At 41.5% G+C, this 19,255-nt stretch overlaps 1 protein-coding gene and 1 pseudogene across 4 annotated transcripts in view; both read right to left on the reverse strand.

Annotated features, from left to right (window-relative positions):
* ANKRD46 (ankyrin repeat domain 46) overlaps positions 1-18,691 on the reverse strand; it is a 40,380-nt gene extending 21,689 nt beyond the window's left edge. Inside the window, exon 1 of one of the 4 annotated variants that reach the window (XM_001152837.8) lies at positions 17,611-18,691. The gene's annotated coding sequence lies outside the window, so the exon portion shown is untranslated. Of the gene's footprint in view, positions 1-17,431 lie in introns of all 4 variants that reach the window. The other 3 variants (XM_009455740.4, XM_003951313.4, XM_054657424.1) reach the window with 3 other exon arrangements.
* LOC134810685 (glyceraldehyde-3-phosphate dehydrogenase-like) lies at positions 6,797-9,731 on the reverse strand (annotated as a pseudogene).
* Positions 18,692-19,255: the final 564 nt, after the last annotated feature.

The following is a 19,255-nucleotide window of genomic DNA, read 5'->3' on the forward strand; positions in this document are numbered from 1 at the left end:
GGACAAGGGCCCTCCTCCCTACACTATAAAACCCTGGAGGATCTAGTGGACTTCTTTAAGGTGGGGTCTGCTGTGTGTGAAGCTATGCAAATCACTCTAGTCTACATTTACCATTTGTACATTTATGGCCTAGGTAAAACCTTAAAATTCAGAATTCTTTACGTATCCTTATTACACTCACATCCTACCTCACTCACTCCGACCTCCAGGGGCCCTCGTAAATAAGGATATACAACATAAGACAACTGGACAGCAGACTAAGGAGATGCCTTAGTCAAACTGTATTTTTAAAATGGCATGTTTGTAGAACAGACATGAAACGACTGAGAAACGGCAGAATGACTCATATGTGTGGTATTGGATGTATTTCTTCTCTCGCCACTGGAAATGTTGATTTAATGCTGAGACCCTTGGTAGAAAGGGAATAAATAGTCTTATATCTAAGGGAGTTGAGGAGTGTCTGTGGCTTTAAAGGGAATCTGTGGCTCTTTTCCTGCTGTCCCTGCTCTGGACTAGAGGTAACCTATTTTGGGAAGGAGTCTTTTTTGAGAGTAGGAAGTACATGCTTAGAAATGGCTCCAGGTTCACAAAAGAAAAAGAGAGATTCCCTGCCCCCAGGTTTTCTAGCCTAGTTCATGAGTATAGAAATAAATAAAGGATTATAGGCAGAAGTTGTAACTTTTGGCTAGTGCTTTCCTCATGCTGCCAATTAGGAAGGGGTGGGGCAAGAAGTGGGGCAAGAAGTGGAAGACACCGATATTCTAAAGCAGAGCTCAATCACCAGTCCTGATAACTCCTTCAGCAGAGTAATTTCAAGCATAAGACAGCGAATTACAGCAATTCTCTTTCTGACTGAGCCCTGGCCCCTACACACAGCCTCTCCTATTAAAATGGTGAATCTGTGAGTTAGCTCAGTTTACATGTGTGTACTCAGAGCATTCTGGAGAATCTTTCAGAAATGGGAAAAGAAGATGACAAGTTCCTATATCAGTTTCCCATGGAGCTATTTTTGCAAACTGCCCAGAGACCAGACACCTGCCCATTGTGACTAACATGGGAAAGAATGGTCAAAGACTATGGATCCTAAGTTTTAATAGCTACATAGCTCTTCCAGATTTGCTGCTTCCCAGGAAATGTCTTTAATAAACAGGCTTTGTTTGTTTAGACACTGTCAATTAAAACTGATTCCCAGTGTTAGCAACTGTTGATACAAACCTTATTTTCGTTTTAATTCTTATTCTCAATCTCAAAACCATTTAATATTTTGCGATTTGTTCTATAACAAATACTAAGGAAACTGGGAATAAAATGGTAAATTTCTTTATATCAAAAAACAATTTTCTAAATGACTTGTAGATAGGAGCAGGACACAATATAAAACTGTTAAGAACTTGTTTTTAAAAGTTTGAACAACTGCTAAACTTTTGTCCTTGTACTCAAGAGAACTACAGTGTTAAACAAAGATAATTATGATTTAAAAATTATTCTTTAAAATGCTGTCAGAAGATAATGGCTTCACAGTCTTCAAACAATAGGAGAGTAAGTTTCTTGTTTTTAAATAAATAAGTTACACTCTCAGGATTGACGAGCTTTGGATTTGGGGAAATGAACTATAATATGAAATGTTATATCTTAAACTGTAGAGAAGTATAAGAAAAGACACACAAAAACAAATTAAAGGCAAACTTTCAGGTTTATGGTAGCTATTAAATTTACCACTAATATATCTGCATGTCTTCTTCAGTGATACTATCAAAATAAATCTATTCCAAATACATCTAAATATTTTTATTCAAATAGTGTCCTTTCATACCATGTCTCTCTGGCCCAAATTTTTCTTTTTAATTATATTTTATTGGATGGTTTCAGGAGTGTAATTGAAATCATTTAAAGATTAACCCAAGAGTTCTTAATGTCAAAGACCTTTATGTCCACATCACTTCCATCACTTAGTTGGACTTTGCACACTTAGAACTTAACTCCACTGCCCAGATCTTGACCTACAACTACCTTTTATATTGCCTTACACTTTAGGAAATATTTCTCATTTATTCTCTCAATCTCTCCCTCACCCTCCTTTTGGCTACCCCAAGCAGCAAGAAATCTGCCCATACAACCATCCCTACCTCTCTTCAGTCAGCTTCTGGTTCCTTCTAAGGCTCAAAGCAGATCACTTCCACTTCCACCAGGAAAGAAAATACCTTACCCATCCATGGGACCCGGACATAAAGAAGCAAGGACAAAGAACATAAGCCTAAAGTTGGGGAGAGGCCTAGCAATTGGAGAAAAGACTATAATCAACATCTAGAAAGAAGTGAGCATTGGATCAAATCTCAGTGTCAGGATTCTGCTAACCCCAAAGTACAACTTGCCTCGCACTCTAGACAAGGCTGAAGCAAGGAAAAACAATCAAGTGATCTTAAGTGATAAATAGCGAAGGCAGACTTCCAGACTTGAATCAAGAGATCCATGATCTGTGAATTTATCAAGAATTATTTTTCAGGATAAGCACTAAGTACTAGACACCAATCAAAAGGTTTGTATCTTAGGTCCTAACTCGGCCATTTTCTAAGGCACTATCTTGAGTAGTCCAACTCTAAGAGTCCCAGTTTCCTCATTTGCAAAACTGAGATAATATCTGTCTTACCTACTTCACAATATGTTTGTACAGAACTTTGAAAACTATAATGAAATATACAAATATAAGATGCTATATATTTTTTCTTAGTTTCTTATTCCACATCTTGGTAACAAGTAAAAGGATTTCTGCCTTGAATGGGGTCAGAGGCAACAATGGGAGCAACTCATAGAGTCTGGTGCTCTTCACAGAGTGAACAAGCAGAGAAGCCCAAGGAGATAATAACAGTATTGTACACTGGCACATGAGTATGTACATAGGGCAGATCAACAGTCCCAAATGGATATTTTGCCATGGCCTTAATATCATATCTAAAACCAGCACTCCAGAGGCTGGGTGTGCTGACTCATGCCTGAAATCCCAGCACTTTTGGAGGCAGAGGTGGGAGAATTGCTTGAGCCCAGGCATTCGAGACAAGCCTGGGCAACATAGTGAGACCTTGTCTCTAAAATATACATATATAAAAGTTAGGTGTGGTGACGTGCACCTGTAGTCCCAGCTACTCGGGAGGCTGAGGTGGGAGGATAGTGATTTAATTTGGCTTTGTGTCCTCACTCAAATCTCATTTTAAATTGTAGTCCCCACATATCAAGGAAGGGACCTGGTGGGAGGTGAATGGAGCATGGGGGTGGTTTCCCCCATGCTGTTCTCATGATAGTGAGGAGGGCTCATAAATAAGATCAGATGGTTTTAAAATTGGTAGTTTCCCCTACACATTCTCTCTTGCCGCCATGTAAGATGTTCCTTGCTTCCCCATAACCTTCCACCATGATTCTAAGTTCCTTGAAGCCTCCCCAGCCATGTGGAACTGTGTGTCAATTAAACCTTTTGTTTATAAATTACCCAGCCTCAAGTAGTAACTTTATAGCAGTGTGAAAACAGACTAATACAGAGAATTAGTACCAGGAGTAGGGCACTGCTATAAAAATAACCTGAAAAGATGGAAGTGACTTTGGAACTGGGTAACAGGCAAAGGTTGGAACAGTTTGGGGGGCTCAGAAGATATGGGAAAGTCTGGAACTTCCTAGAGACTTGCTGAATGGTTTTGACCAAAATGCTGATAGTGATATGGACAATGAAATCAAGGCTGAGGTGGTCTCAGAAAGAGATGAGGGACTTTTTGGGAACTGGAGTAAAGGTCACTCATGCTATGCTTTAGCAAAAAGACTGGTGGCATTTTGCCCCTGACCTAGAGATCTGCGGAACTTTGAACTTGAGAGAGATGATTTAGGGTATCTGGCAGAAGAAATTTCTAGGCAGCAAAGCATTAAAGATGTGGCTTTGATTTTTCTCAAAGTGAACAAATGTGTTCACGAAGAGATAATCTGCAATTGGAACTTCTGTTTAAAAGCGAAGCAGAGCATAAAAGTTTGGAAATTTGCAGGCTGACTGGTAGAAAAGAAAACCCCATTTTCTGGGGAGAAACTCAAGCATGCTACAGAAATTTGCCTAAATAACAAGGAACAGAATGTTAATAGCCAAGAAAATGGGAAAAATTTCCCCAAGGCATGTCAGAGATCTTCATGGCAGCCCCTCCCATCACAGGCCACAAGGCCTAGGAGGGAAAAAATGGTTTTGTGGGCTGGGATCAGGCCCCTGCTGCTCTCTGCAGCCTCAGGATATGGTGTCCAGTGTCCCAGCCACTCCGGCTCCAGCCATGGCTAAAAGGGGCCAGACTACAGCTCAGACCATTGCTTCAGAGGGTGCGGGCCCCAAGTCTTGGCAGCTTCCACATGGTGTTGGGCCTGTAGGTGTGCAGAAGACAGGAGTTGAGCTTTGGGAACCTCTGCCTAGATTTCAGAGGACATATGGAAATGCCTGGATGTCCAGACAGAAGTCTGCTACAGGGGCAGAGCCCTTATGGAGAACCTCTGCTGGGGCAGTGTGGAAGGGAAATGTAGGGTTGGAGACCCCACACAGAGTCCCCACTGGAGTGCTGCCTAGTGGAGCTATGAGAAAAGGGCCACTGTCCTCCAGACCCCAGAAAAGTAGATCCACTGACAGCTTGCACCATGCATCTGGAAAAGCCACAAGCATTTAATGCCAGCCCATGAAAGCAGCCACAGGGACAAAGCTGCTCAAGGCCGTGGGAGCACACCCCTTGCATCAGCATACCCTAGATGTGAGACATGGAGTTAAAGGAGATTTTGGAGTTTAAGATTTAATGACTGCCTGGCTGGGTTTCAGACTTGCATGAGGCCTGAGGCCCCTTTGTTTTGGCCAATTTCTCCCATTTGGAATGGGAGCATTTACCCAATGCCTGTGCCCTCATTGTATCTTGGAAGTAACTAACTTGCTTTTGATTTTACAGACTCATAGGTGGAAGAGACTTGCCTTGTCTCAGATGAGACTTTGGACTTGGACTTTAGGTTAATACTGGAATGAGTTAAGACTTTGGGGGACTGTTGGGAAGGCATGATTGGTTTTGAAATGTGAAAAGGACATGAGATTTGGGAGGGGCCAGGAGCAGAACTATATGGTTTGGCTCTATGTCCCCACCCAAATCTCATCCCAAATTGTAATCCCCGCATGTCAAGGGAGGGACCTGGTGGGAGGTGACTGGATCATGGGGGCAGTTTTCCCCATGCTGTTTTCATGATACTGAAGGAGTTCTCATGAGATCTGATGGTTTTAATAGTGGCAGTTTCCCCTGCATTTTCTCTCCCTCCTGTTGTCATGTAAGATGTGCCTTGCTTACCTTTCACCTTCCACAGGGATTCTAAGTTTCCCCAAGCCTCCCCAGCCATGAGGAACTGTGAGTCAACTGAACTTCTTTTGTTTATAAATTCTTTAGAGCAGCGTGAAAACAGACTAATTCAAATGGCTTGAGCCTGGGAGCTTGAGGCTGCAGCGAGCTGTGATCATGCCACAGCACTCCAGCCTGGGCAACAGAGTAAGACCTTGTCTCAAAAAAATAGAATAAAATAAAACAAAACCAGCACTCCATACATATACTCCAGACACTGCTCCAAAATTCTCTGCCAATGGTAACAATACCTCCCTAGAAACCCTGGCTTCAAATCCTTGATGCTTTCTTTTCTCCTGACAGTGAATCAGACACAAAGGCCTGTCAGTTCTGTCTTTCATTGTCTTGCAAATTCTTTTTCCATTTTATTGACACTGCTTTCACTCTTAATTTGTGCCCTAACAAACAATTTTATACATGAAGTTTTCCAATGTCTTCCTAACTGGTCTCTCAGTCTCATTCTCTCTTCTGTCACCCTCTACCCCAGTCAATCTCATTAAGCTATCATGTACATTTTTTCATCCCATGCTTTGTGAATATCACTTCCAAGCTAAAAGTATTTTTAGTAGCTCCCATGGCCCAAGCATGGCCTTCTACCTTAGCTAATCTCCATTTCCACTTCTGCCTCTCTACAATCCGTTCTCAATACAGAAAAAAAAAAAAAACTTCCAAAAACACAAACAATTTCCTTTCATTCCCTTACCTGAAATATGTCAATGGCAGCCCAATGTATTTAAAACAACAGCCAAAATCCTTAATAAAGGATAAATTATCAGGCTACAAAGCCCTGATAATTTTGCTCCTGCCTACCTCTCCAAATTCATCTTTAACCATTCCCCCTTCTTGTTCTCTATACTCTACCCCTGACTTGCCTCCTTCCTGCCTCAGAGGTACACTTACTTTTCTTCCTGCTGGAATGTACTTCCCTGGATGGAGAATCACTCAGGTCTCAGCTCAAATGTCACCTACTTCTCCCCACATTACTTTTCACATCACCCTGCTTATTTTGTTCGTGTTCTTATTATAATCTATAATTTTCTTATTTATGTGTTTAATCATGTATTGTACATCTCCTCAGTTTGAAAGTAAACTTTGAGGGCATGAGTTGTCTTGTTCCACACTATCCACAGTATTTCGCATTACCTATTACACACTAAGTGCTCAACCTGTATCTTTTCTGTTAAGTGAATGGATGGTCCAAACGTAATGTATGCATTCAAACAAGTCTTTCAGTGGAGTCTGGAAGTCAGTATAAATGCTTAAGTAATGACAATGAAAATGAAGGCATTCACTGAAGGTGGACAAAAAATATAACTAAACTAAAAATGTATAGCAAAAATGGGGTACCAATAAAACTGATATTACATTTAAAAAGAAATCAAATCATGTTCATATGACTACTTCTTGAACATCTTTTAATGTCTGAGAAATAGGAATATTTAGAAATAATAAACATTTGTTGACTCCTCCCATGAGCAGGTACATATTAGATAGAAATGCAATATGATATACACTTATTATGTATCCACAAAAATTTTTAGAAATAAGAAATTTTTTTAATTAAAAAAATTTTAAAGATTTACCCAGAAATGAAAAAAAAAAGTAATTTGGGTATTTCACACTTATTTTATATAATATGGAACACTAGCATTAATGCTGTTTTTTTTTTTTTTTTAGTTCAGAGTTTTTTTAAAACATATGGGGTCTCACTATGTTGCCCAGGCTGGCCTCAAACTCCTGGGCTCAAGTGATCCTCCTGCCTTAGCCTCCCAAAGTGCTAGGACTACAGGCGTGAGCCACTGTGCCCAGCCTGGAATGTTTTAACAAGTTAAATGTTCAACACATTTGAAGTAAAAAATAACATTTCAGAACATTAAAAACTCATAAACTTATAAAAATACAAGTGTTAAGCATACATTGCCATTCTAATATAAATTAGGAAAAAAAGTGAAACATTTTAAAAGAAACCATATAAAAATGGGGAAAATTTAAATAATCACCAAAAAATTGAGAATTCTGATTTCTTCAAAAGCATAATTTTGCATAAAAATTGCATTACTAGTATCACAACTGAGCTGTGAGCATATTTTTTATTACTTTATCTTTTTTAAAATGGTCTTTATTTTTTAGACCAGTTTTAGGTTCACGGCAACACTGAGCAGATTTCCCATATTCCCCCACCCTGCCACCACCAGAGGGTACCTCTGTTATAACTGATGATCCTACACTAACACATCATTATCACCCAGGGTCCATAGTTTGCATTAGGGTTCACTCTTGGTGTTATACATTCTATGGGTTTAGACAAATTTACAATGACATGTATTCATCATTATAGCATCAGGCAGATTAGGTTCACTGCCCTAAAAATTTTCTGGGCTCTGCCTATTCATCCCTCTCTCTACCCAACCCCTGATATTTTTATTGTCTCTATAATTTTGCCTTTTCCAGAATGTCATATAACTGAAATCATACGGTATGCAGCTGTTTCAGATTGGCTTCTTTCCCTCGTAATACGTGTTTTCTGTATCTTTTCATGGCTTCATAGTTTCTCTTTAGTACTGCATAATATGTCATTCTCTGTATGTATTAGTTTATCTGTTCACCTACTGAAGGACATCTTGGTTGCTTCCATGTTCTGGCAATTATGAATAAGGCTGACATGAACACCCACATGCAGGTTTTTGTGTGGACAGTTTTTCACTCCTTTGGGTAAATACCAAGGAGCGTGATTGCTGGATGGTAAGAGTATGTTTAGTTTTTTTAAGAAACCACCAAATTGTCTCCCAAAGTAGCTGTACCATTTGGCATTCCCACTAGCAATGAATAAGAGTTCCTGTTAATCCACATTCTCACCAGCATTTGGTGTTGTCAGCGTTCTAGATTTTAGTTAGCCATTTTAGTAAGTGTGTAGTGGGATCTCATTGTTTTAATTTGCATTTCCCTGATGACATATGACGTGCAGCATCTTTTTCATATGTTTATTTGCCATCTGTATATCCTCTGTGATGAGGTGTCCATTAAGATCTTTGGCTCATTTTTAAAATCAGGTTGTTCATTTTCTATCTTTTTTTTTTTTTTTTTTTTGAGTACAGAGGAATTTATTGATGGTACACGACAAGATAGAGCTCTTTGTAGGGTCTGCATGGAAACTGTGAAGAGGGGAGATTCCCAGTGTGGTGGGGGACTGAGCATGGCAGGGACTGCCCAGAAGCTGAAGGTCTCTTTCTTCCTCTTGTGCTCTCACTGGGGCTGGTTGCCGAGCAGTCTTACTCCTTGGAGGCCATATGGGCCACCACCCTGTTGCTGTAGCCAAATTCACTGTTGTACGAGGAAATGAGCTTGACAAAGTGGTCATTGAGGGCAATGCCAGCCCCAGCATCGAAAGTGGAAGAGTGAGTGTCACTGTTAAAGTCAGAGGAAACAACCTGGTGTTCAGTGTAGCCCAAGATGCCCTTGAGGGGCCCTCCAACGCCTGCTTCACCACCTTTTTGATGTCATCATATTTGGCAGGTTTCTCCAGATGGCAGGTCAGGTCCACAACCAACACGTTTGCAGAAGGACACGGAAGGCCATGCCAGTGAGCTTCCTGTTCAGCTCGGGGATGGCCTTGCCCACAGCCTTGGCACCACCAGTAGATGCAGGGATGATGTTCTGGAGAGCCCCACAGACATATGCCACAGTTTCCCACAGAGGCCATCGAGTCTTCTGGGCAGGAGTGGTAGCATGGATTGTGGTCACAAGTCCTTCCACAATGCCAAAGTTGTCATGGATGGGCTTGGCCGGGGGATTAAGCAGTTGGTGGTACAGGAGGCATTGCTGATGATCTTGAGGCTGTTTTCAGACTTCTCAGGGATCATGCCCATTATGAATATGGGGGCATCAGCAGAGGGGGTAGAGATGATGACCCTTTTGGCTCCCCCATTAAGTGAGCCCCAGCCTTCTCCATGGTCATGAAGATGCCAGTGGACTCCACGGTGTACTCAGCTTCAGCATCACCCCATTTGATTTTGGTAGGATCTTGCTCCTGGAAGATGGTGATGGGATTTCCATTGATGACAAGCTTCCCATTCTCAGCCTTGACGGTGTGGTGGAATTTGCCATGGGTAGAAATACTGGAACATGTAGACCATGTAGTTGAGGTCAATGAAGGGTCATTGATGGTGACAATATCCACTTTACTAGAGTTAAAAGCAGCCCTGGTGACCAGGTGCCCAATATGGCCCAAATCTATTTACTCTGGCCTTCACCTTCACCATGATGTCTTAGAGACATGGCTTTGAGAAGTGGATGGTCAGCACTGAGCGACCCCAGCCAGCACCCATACCCACCTCTCTTTTTGTTGAGTTTTAAGAGTTCTTTGTGTATTTTGGATAACAGTCTTTATCATATATGTCTTTTGAAAACATTTTGGGCTGGGTGCTGTGGCTCACACCTGTAATCCCAGCACTTTGGGAGGCTGAGGTGGGCGGATCACCTGAGGTCAGGAGTTCGAGACCAGCCTGGCCAACACGGTGAAACCCCGTCTCTACTAAAAATACAAAAATTAGCCAGGTGTGGTGGTGTGCACCTGTAGTCCCAGGTACTTGGGAGGCTGAGGCAGGAGAATAGCTTGAACCTGGGAGGTGGAGGTTGCAGTGAGCCAAGATCGCGCCACTGCACTCCAGCCTTGGGTGACAGAGTGAGACTCTGTCTTAAAAAAAAAAAATGCGTTATTTAATGTCTAAGTATTCAGTGATTTTCCGGCTATCTTTCTGTTATCAAATTGTAATTTAGTTTGTTTTCGTCTGAGATCAGATATTGGATGATTTCCATTTTGGCCAATTCCAAAACAGCTACAGCCTCACTCATTACTTTGTGCTTGTACTCTATAGAGGTGGTTATCCTATTTACTATTCTGACTATACTTTGGAGCTTTTTTTTTTTTTACATCAGTTATTGCCAGGTGCCCAAACAAGAATTTAATATATTATTTTGACTGAAAATCAACTATGTGTTTTTAATTTCCTCAGATGTCCACTGCCTACCTAGACTCCATTCCTACATGTTCCACTGGTACCCAACTCCACTACTCTTCACTGCTCATATGCTTTGGAGGGGTCAGTCTTTATTATCTAAGGCCATGTAACATATCACATTCCCTAGCTATTGTGGTTTATTTAAAGGTGAGCAAGTGACCAGTCCAATAAAACTCTTGGCTTGGAATTCCAGAGAAATACATTCACTTTATTTTTCTAAAAATATGGTGTATAAATGAGATACCTAAAATTGCTTTTGTCATTTTTATATTTCATAGATAGCAAGTATACAGAGTGAGGCAGAACAGATAAAAGGGCCAAGCCTTGGGCTTTTCCTATTACGGGTATCAATAAAGGATCTTTTTAAGACAGTTTAAATTAGGTTTTCTGTTACTTAGAACAAAATATCTAAATGACACAGAATCTGAAGTGGTCATTACTATTTGATTTCCACTCTTATATGCTTCTGTCATTGCTTCCTAAAAAGGAAAAAAATATTGTTTGTGGCACATGTTTCAGCAAAAGACAAAGGTCAAAGGGTGAAGTGCACTGATATTTAACTCTCTTTGAGAAGGAGCTGAATTGAGGCCTAAGAAATCTCATGTTCAGCACAGGAGATTGAACACTGACTGAGAGCTTGGTAAATTCTAGAACTGACCAAGGAGATAACCTGAAGAACAAGTTGAAAGGATATTCTGAATAAACAAGTGAAATAAAAATAAGCCTATTGTGGGAAAACTCTTTTATAAGCAATCCACAGTTTTTGTTGTGTTTAAAAAAAAACAGCATTAACAGCCAATGGGCAAAATACAGCCAAAAGACTGAGGAGAGGGCAGAGGGGCAGATTTAAATTAACGTAGCAGCAATGCTGGGCTACTGGAAAAAAGATGACTGATAGTAGGACTAAAACTGCCACCAAAGTTAAAATGCCTATATAAACTGTTTCAACAAAGTCACACTCAGAACATTTTTTTTTTTTTTAATTAAACTTACGCAGGCTGGGTGCGGTGGCTCATGCCTGTAATCCTAGCACTTTGGGAGGCCACAGCAGATCACTTGAGGTCAGGAGTTTGAGACCAGCCTGGCCAATATAGTGAAACCCCGTCTCCACTAAAAATACAAAAATTAGCTGGGTGTGATGGCATGTACCTGTAGTCACAGCTACTTGGGAGGCTGAGACAGGAGAATCGCTTCAACCCAGGAGGCGGAAGCTACAGTGAGCTGAGGTTGCACCACTGCACTCCAGCCTGGGAGACAGAGCAAAACTCCATCTCAAAAACAAACAAACAAAAACCAAAAAAAACTTAGGCAAACCAAAAAAGGCATCATAATGTAATAAAAGAAAATATAGGTTATTTGGCTAGTTTTAATATGTTTACTTTAAAAAATAAAATACAGCAGAGTATCTAATGTCATAAAGACCTAATATGGAAAGGTAGCTAAATAAACCATTCGTGCTCTTGCATTTGTTTCTGATTTACTTGGTACCATATCTAAATAATAATGTGCACAAATCTTTTAATTGATTGTATTCAGAATTTATTAAAAGCACCACTTATTGGATAGTTTATTAAATTCATGCAAGTATCTGTATATGATTTCTTCAGCATATGTGTGTTTAAGGCAACATGAGAGAGAGCTAGAGACAGGAAAGCTGTCCATTTTAAAATCAAATTGGTGTATATCTCCTGCTTATTCAACATGTTTTGGTCTTGGAATTGTTTCTCTAATAATGTACTGGCAAGTCAGACGTTAAATTATTTAAGGTTTCTAAACACTGATTTGGTGGAAGTGCTAACAATCCTTGTGAACAAAAATAAGCTTCAGAAAAACTGAACAGCACTAAAAAAAAGTATCTACTTTGGAAAATAATGATCCTTTGTAATTGATTTTGGTTTTAGATATAAAGTTTACATTGGTAATTCTAATGTCTGTTTACCAGTTTAATTTTAAAAAGTACTTGGCTGGGTGCAGTGACTCACACCTATAGTCCCAGCACTTTAGGGAATCTGGAGCAAGAGGATCACTTGAGCCTAAGGATTCCAGACCAGCCTGGGCAACATAGTGTGAAACCCCATCTCTACAAAAAAATTTAAAAATAAACCTTGCATGGTGGTGCGTGCGTGCCTGTTGTCCCAGATATTCAAGGCTGAGGCAGGAGGATCACTCGAGCCTGGGAGGTGGAGGGTGCATTCAGCCATGATTGTGCCACTGCACTCCAGCCTGAGCAACAGAGCAAAACCCTGTCTCAAAAAAACACAAGGAAAAAAAAAGTACTTAGCCAGGTGCAGTGGCTCATGCCTGTAATCCCAGCACTTTGAGAGGCTGAGGTGGATCACTTGAGGTCAGGAGTTAGAGACCAGCCTGGCCAACATGATGAAACCCCATCTCCACTAAAAATACAAAAATTAGCTGGGTGTGGTGGTGTGTGCCTGTGGTCCCAGCTACTCAGGAGGCTGAGGCAGGAGAATCGTTTGATGCAGTGAGCCAAGATTGTGCCACTGCACTCCAGCCTGGGTGATAGAGTGAGACTCCATCTCCAAAAAAAAAAAAAAAAAAAAGTACTTATCACAGAGACATAACCATAAACTTAAGTTCTAATAATACTGAAAGTTATTTTAAATAGAAATCTTTTACAAACATCACAATAGTGTCTTTTATAGAATGCCTAGACGAAACCCAGTTCTCTAATTATTTTCCTTGTAGGAAATCTAGAAAAAACCTTTAGTAGAATGGTACTAGTGTGACAAATTCAATATTATAGTCTCAGAAGTTCTTTCATTTTTAAAGGATAAAAAAAAAACCAAGAGAAAGTCAACATGGAGTCAGTGAAAAAATTCTACACCAGAAGCAAAGAGGTGCACTAGATCTACATGAAGAAAAGCACACCACTGAGAATTATTTACAATAAGAAAATGAAAAAAATCCAGAAAAATACTGTGCTCTCAGGGACATACAAAAAATTAAGAACTCAGGGTGGGGGAGAAAACAGTATTAAAGAAGACTAAAAAAAAAAAGACTATAAGTTAAATAAAAACACGATAGAAATTTAAAATCCAAATTACAAGCAGTAAGGAAATCAGTGATGGAAGGGCCTAACTTAAGAAGCTATGCAAAAGAAAAAAATTAGAAAGGATGTGTGAGATGACAGCAATGAGAACAAGAAAGGAGAGCCAACCAATGAAAAATTCCTGGAGAAAAAAACAAGAACAAAACAAAAGGCACCAACTTAATATTTTCCTCAGCTAAAAAAAAAAAAAAAAAGATTTCAACATCTAAAGGACCTGTTATCTTTTAGATAAAATTATTGGATTTAAAAAATCAGTAGCTATAACCCTAAACTTTGAAATATTTTAATCATTTTACATCTACAATGCAACAGATGGCTGTATTTGCTATGGAAAAGGCACAATTATCCAGTCAGGATGGTGTAAATCTGGTTATTTTACTGCGTACCTTGATTATTTTGTATTTGGGTTTGGACATTAACTCGCTGAGGGCAGAAACAAGAACCTGAACTCATGCCTTAAGATAAAAATTGCATTCTTTTTATACACTTACTACATTTGAAACTATGCAGTGGCTCAATCATGGCTCACTGAAGCCTCAATCTCCCAGGCCCATGAGATGCTTCCACCTCAGCCTTCCAAGTAGCTGGGACCACAGGTGTGTGCTAGCACGCCCAACTAATTTTAAAGTTTTTTGTAGAGATGAGCTCTCCCTATGTTGTCCAGGCTGGTCTTGAACTCCTGAGCTCAACAGATGCTCCAGTCTCGGCCTCCCAAAGTGTTGGGATTACAGGCATGAGCCACTTCGCCCAACCCACCCAAGCATTTTTATGGGCTCTGAAATGTACTACGTAAAAAGGACACACTTTATTGGTTTAGAAAGTTAAGTATACATTATTATTATGATCAGCAGTAGGATAGCTATTTTATTTCCACCAGTCATTGATAAAACAATCCAAGTGTAGTAGGTATTAATCAGTAGCTTAAGTTAGAAATAAAAATTTACTATGGGAACGACTGCAGTGCTTTCAAATAACTGACATATGAAAAATTTACAGCTAACCTCTTCCAAAGAGCTGTCCATACTGCAGTCTCCAATGCTCTTCCTCCTGCTGTCTCTTGAAACCACACCAATCAGGTTTTCTTCCTCACTATTCTCCTGAAAGTGCTCTTGCAAGGTCACCAAGGACCTTCCTATTACTAAATCCAATGGTCATCTCCTAGTCTTCATCTTACTTGACTTGTCAATCAGCAGGAGGAGACACAGTTGGCCACTTTCTCCCTGAAAAACTCTTTACTTGGCCTTCAGTACTCCATACTCGCTTCTTTTTCCTCCTACCTTCAAAAGCCTCTCCTTTGTAATTATTCATCTCTCCAATATCTGAATGTGGAGAGCCCTAGAGCTCAATTCTCATTTCCTTACACTAGATCTCATAGGCTCATGGCTTTAAATACTACCCTTCTGTGCAGGGGTAGCCAATCTTTTGGCTTTCCTGGGCCACAGTGGAATAACTGTCTTGGGGCACACATATAACGATAGCTGATGAGCTTAAAAAAAAATACAATCAATCTCATAATGTTTTAAGAAAGTTTACAAATTTGGGTTGCACAAGCTTGCATTAGTGACTCCCAAATTTCTATTTCCAGTTGGACCTTTCTCTTCAACTCCCGTCTCTATAACCCCACTTGAACAGGCATCTCAAACCTGACTAAAACTGGCTCCACCTACCTTCACACTCAGTCTTCTCCAACTCAGTACACTGTTTAACTAAAGCCTTCCAATAGCTCAGGCCAAAGGCCACAGGGTCGTGCTTCACCCTTTCTCTCATAAGCACATCCAAACCATAAGCAAATCCTATCAGCAATACTCAGAATATGACGGCTTCTTACTGCCTCTCTTACTACCCACCTGGTCTAAGCCACCATTCTCTCTGGCTTCAATTACTGCATCAACCTAACAGGTCTCCCTGCTTCCATCCTTGCCCTTACAGTCAACACTGAACACAGCAGCCAGAGTGATCCTTTAAAAACCTTAAGCCAGATCCCCTCATTCCTCTGCTCAAAACCCTCCAAACACCTCCCTTCTCACTCAGAGTAAAAGCAAAAGTCCTTACCTGGGCCCATTAGCTCTCTGACCTTGTCTCACCCTCCTTCCCTCTGGGTGCTCAAATCTACTGGCCTCCTTGCTGTTCCTCTCTTGCTGTCCCTCTAACAAGACTGAAGGGTTCTGGGCTTTTGCCCTTGCTTGGTATGCTCTTTCCCTAGACAGCTGCATGGCGGTCCCCAACGCCTTCAGTTTTGCTTGAGTCTTTTCCATGGCACCAGTCCTTATTTTAAAACTGCACCTGTTCCTTCCTTGGTGCTTCCTATCCCCCTTTGCTACTTTATTTTTATTCCTAGTAACTGCTACCATCTGACTCCAGATACGTTAACTTTCACAAATCCCGTTTATCGTCCCCAACCCCACCTTCCTCCAGTGACATGTTAGCTCCTGGAAGACAAGGACTTCATTTTCTTCACTCTCACATCCCCCAGTGCTTAGAACAGAGCCTGGCCATAGAAGGCACTCAATATACGCTTGCTATATGAATGCCGAATATGCAAATTCTTAAATCTATAATAGGTAAGGCTAAGAAGTTTGGGACTATAAAGCCCAACTTATTTCCACAATGGGAAATACAATTTCCCTTTTGATAAAGAACTGTGAGAATCCTTTGTTTTCCATAGTAACACAATTTATATAACATGCCAAAAATTCCTTATCACTTCACATCCTCTCTCCAGTGCCTTTCCTGTATTCTGTAAAATATTAACTTACTATCATCAAAAAATCTTTGATTTCCCTCTGGTACTGCTACCATAATACTGCAAAGGCAAAGTGAACTCACTAAAAATGGTATGGAAACATAAATAATGAAGAAATGTAATAAAGCGTGTTAACAACCAAACAAATTCATCTCTATTTCAAATCAAATTGTACTGGCACAGTGAGAACCCCAGTCCAAGTTTAACTTTATTATCACTATAGTCCTTAATGAGCTAACAGTTTTCTTACTAAACTCCTTTTAAACTAAAAAGGAGTTCATGTAGGACTCCTGCATATAACCATGAAAACTTAAGCCTGAGAGAAATCAGTTCAGGCTACAAATCTAATTGATAAAACTCTTAGACAGCACTACATGTTTGGCTAGATAACAGACGCAGGGATACTGAAGTAAGGGAGATGAGACCAAATCTCGCTCAGCCTTTGCTAGCTTTCTGACCTTGGACAAGTCAGACTCTCGGTGCCTCAGTTTCCTTATCTGTATAATGGAAATGGTACCTGATAGGGTTGCTTCAAGGATTAAAGGTACCAGGTATTTAAAGCAATGGCACCGTGTCTGACATAAAATAAGCACTGAAAATAGCTATTACTAGAACATAAAAATAATCCCCACACCACTCATATTACAGCTCTTTAAGAGGCTCCTAGGTACCACCGTCATTTTTTAAAGATTGAGAAGTGCCACTATTCAATGGCATATTTTTACCTTATTATGTTCTGTAGCCAATTCCGAATACCGTGGAACGTTACAAAAAACATGTTTTTTTCTTGAGGTACTGTTGGGAAAACCTCAGAGAGAACGATCTGCTTTTTAGCACTGCAAGCCAATTAAGGGAGGAAGTTTGCGATTACCCGAGCCCTAAGTGGAAGGTGTGCAAATCCTGCCTTTTAACCCGGGCACCCCGGAGCCATGTGCCATTCTGGAGAGCTCACTCACACCCCAACAGCTTGTCCCGGCGCCTGAACTGTGCGCTCCTGCAAGCACACGCCGCGAAAGCACCGTCTCGCCCCGGCCGAGCAGCTGGACCTGCGGCGGGGCTTCCGCGCTCACCCTCCGATTAACCGCGAGCCAGGGCTGCCCGCGCTGCCCAGGGGTTCCCCGGACCACAGCCCTAACCCGCAAGCGCAAACGAGAACCCTCGCAGGCCTCTGCCCGGCCCTCGTGAACACACAGACCGCGAAGAAGCCATCACGGACCCGCGGTCGCTTCCTCGGCCCGGCTCCCTCCAGTCGCCGCGGAAGGTGTGGGAAGCCCGGGCACCCTCGCCCCTCAGGGCCCCGGCCAGGCCTGCTGGACCTCCAATGCTACAGGGACGGTGCAGGAGATATCAAGTGGCTCTAGCCCAGGCGCTGCCCACAGGCCCCGGGCCAAGTACCTGCGACTCGAACGAGCAGCAGCGACAGCAACAGCAGCAGCTTCAAGGCGGCGGTGACGGGCGGAGGGGAGGGGCCAGACAGGGGTAGTCGGAGTCCCCGCTGGGCCAGAGCGGTCTCGCGCTGCAGCCCCCGGCGCGCCCCCTGCAGGTGGGCGGTCCTCACGGTGGCTCGGGCTGCTCTGAGTCAGAGACTCCGGGAAAGCCTGCTCTGAATTAGGGAAAGCATCAAAACTGTGGCTTCAGAAGAGAAAGACAGCCTAGAAGAGGTTTATCCGATCTGAGTCCGGGAGCATTTTGCACTTTTCACGTCCTGTTCTAAATTCACATCCCATCCCCTTAGCTAAATGGGGGCTTCAAAGGCAAGGGCAGTTTCATTGGGTGCTATAAGCATCAATTAATAGTTGCTGGCCTCTAGGTAGGTCTTCTATAGACCCCAAATTGACATATTAGGAATAGCCACTAATGATTGGCTGCGCTATTTCTAAAATATAACCCTGCATTTTTACTTTTTTCAAAAGCAGTTTGAATCTTTTTTTTTTTTTTTTTTTTTAGACGGAGTCTCACTCTGTCGCCCAGGCTGGAGTGCAGTTGCTCAACCTCGGCTCACTGCAAACTCCAACTCCGCCTTCCGGGTTCAAGCGATTCGCAGTTTGAATCCTTCCTTCCTACTTTGTAGGGTTCCTTGACTTATTGCAACATGTACAGCCAAGACTAACTAAAAGTGTGGTGGGACATTCATATGCTGGAAACATTCTTTCATGCAAAACTAGTTTTTTCTTTTTTTCATTTTACCAACTCCAGTCCTACAGCCAAGACAACTCTCACTGCACAGTGACCGTCCTCTGAATTCTAGCACCCTCATCCAACCAAGCCACCCTCTATGGCAAACTTGTCCAACCCCTGGCCCACACCTGCAGGCTGCATGCAGCCAAGACAGTTTAGAATGCAGCCCAACACAAATTAATAAACTCTCTTAAAACATTATGAGTTTTTTTTTTTTTTTTGCAATTTTTTTTTAGCTCATCAACAATTGCTGGTGTTAGTGTATTTTATGTGTGGCCCAAGACAATTCTTCTTCCAATGTGGCCCAGGGAAGCCAAAAGATTGGACACCCCTGCTCTAGGGTATCTCATGGTTCATTCATTTAAGGACCACCTACACCGTCTAATAATTTGTTCTTGAAAATGTCATGTAAATGTTTAGGACTATTGTCATATTAGAGGAGATCACTATTACATTTCTTTCATGTAAGAATTATAAGATCTGGCCATGCACGGTGGCTCACACCTGTAATCCCAGCACTTTGGGACGCTGGGGAGGACAGATCACTTGAGGTCAGGAGTTCGAGACCAGCCGGACCAACATGGTGAAACCTTGGCTCTACAAAAATACAAAAATTAGCCAGGCATGGTGTTGCACACCTGTAATCCCAGCTACTCAGGAGGCTGAGGCACAAGAATCCTTGAACCCCAAAAGGCGGAGGTCACAATGAGCCGAGATCTCACCACTGCACTCCAGCCTGGGTGACAGAACAAGACTCCATCTCAAAAAAAAAAAGTTATAAGATCTTAGGGCATTTCACATTTTATTGTGCTATGACTAATCAGCAATATTACTTGTTAAATTGATGACATTTATTAATCAG

This window comes from Pan troglodytes, chromosome 7 (assembly GCF_028858775.2).
Source record: "Pan troglodytes isolate AG18354 chromosome 7, NHGRI_mPanTro3-v2.0_pri, whole genome shotgun sequence".
In the NCBI taxonomy this organism is placed as follows: Eukaryota; Metazoa; Chordata; class Mammalia; order Primates; family Hominidae; genus Pan; species Pan troglodytes.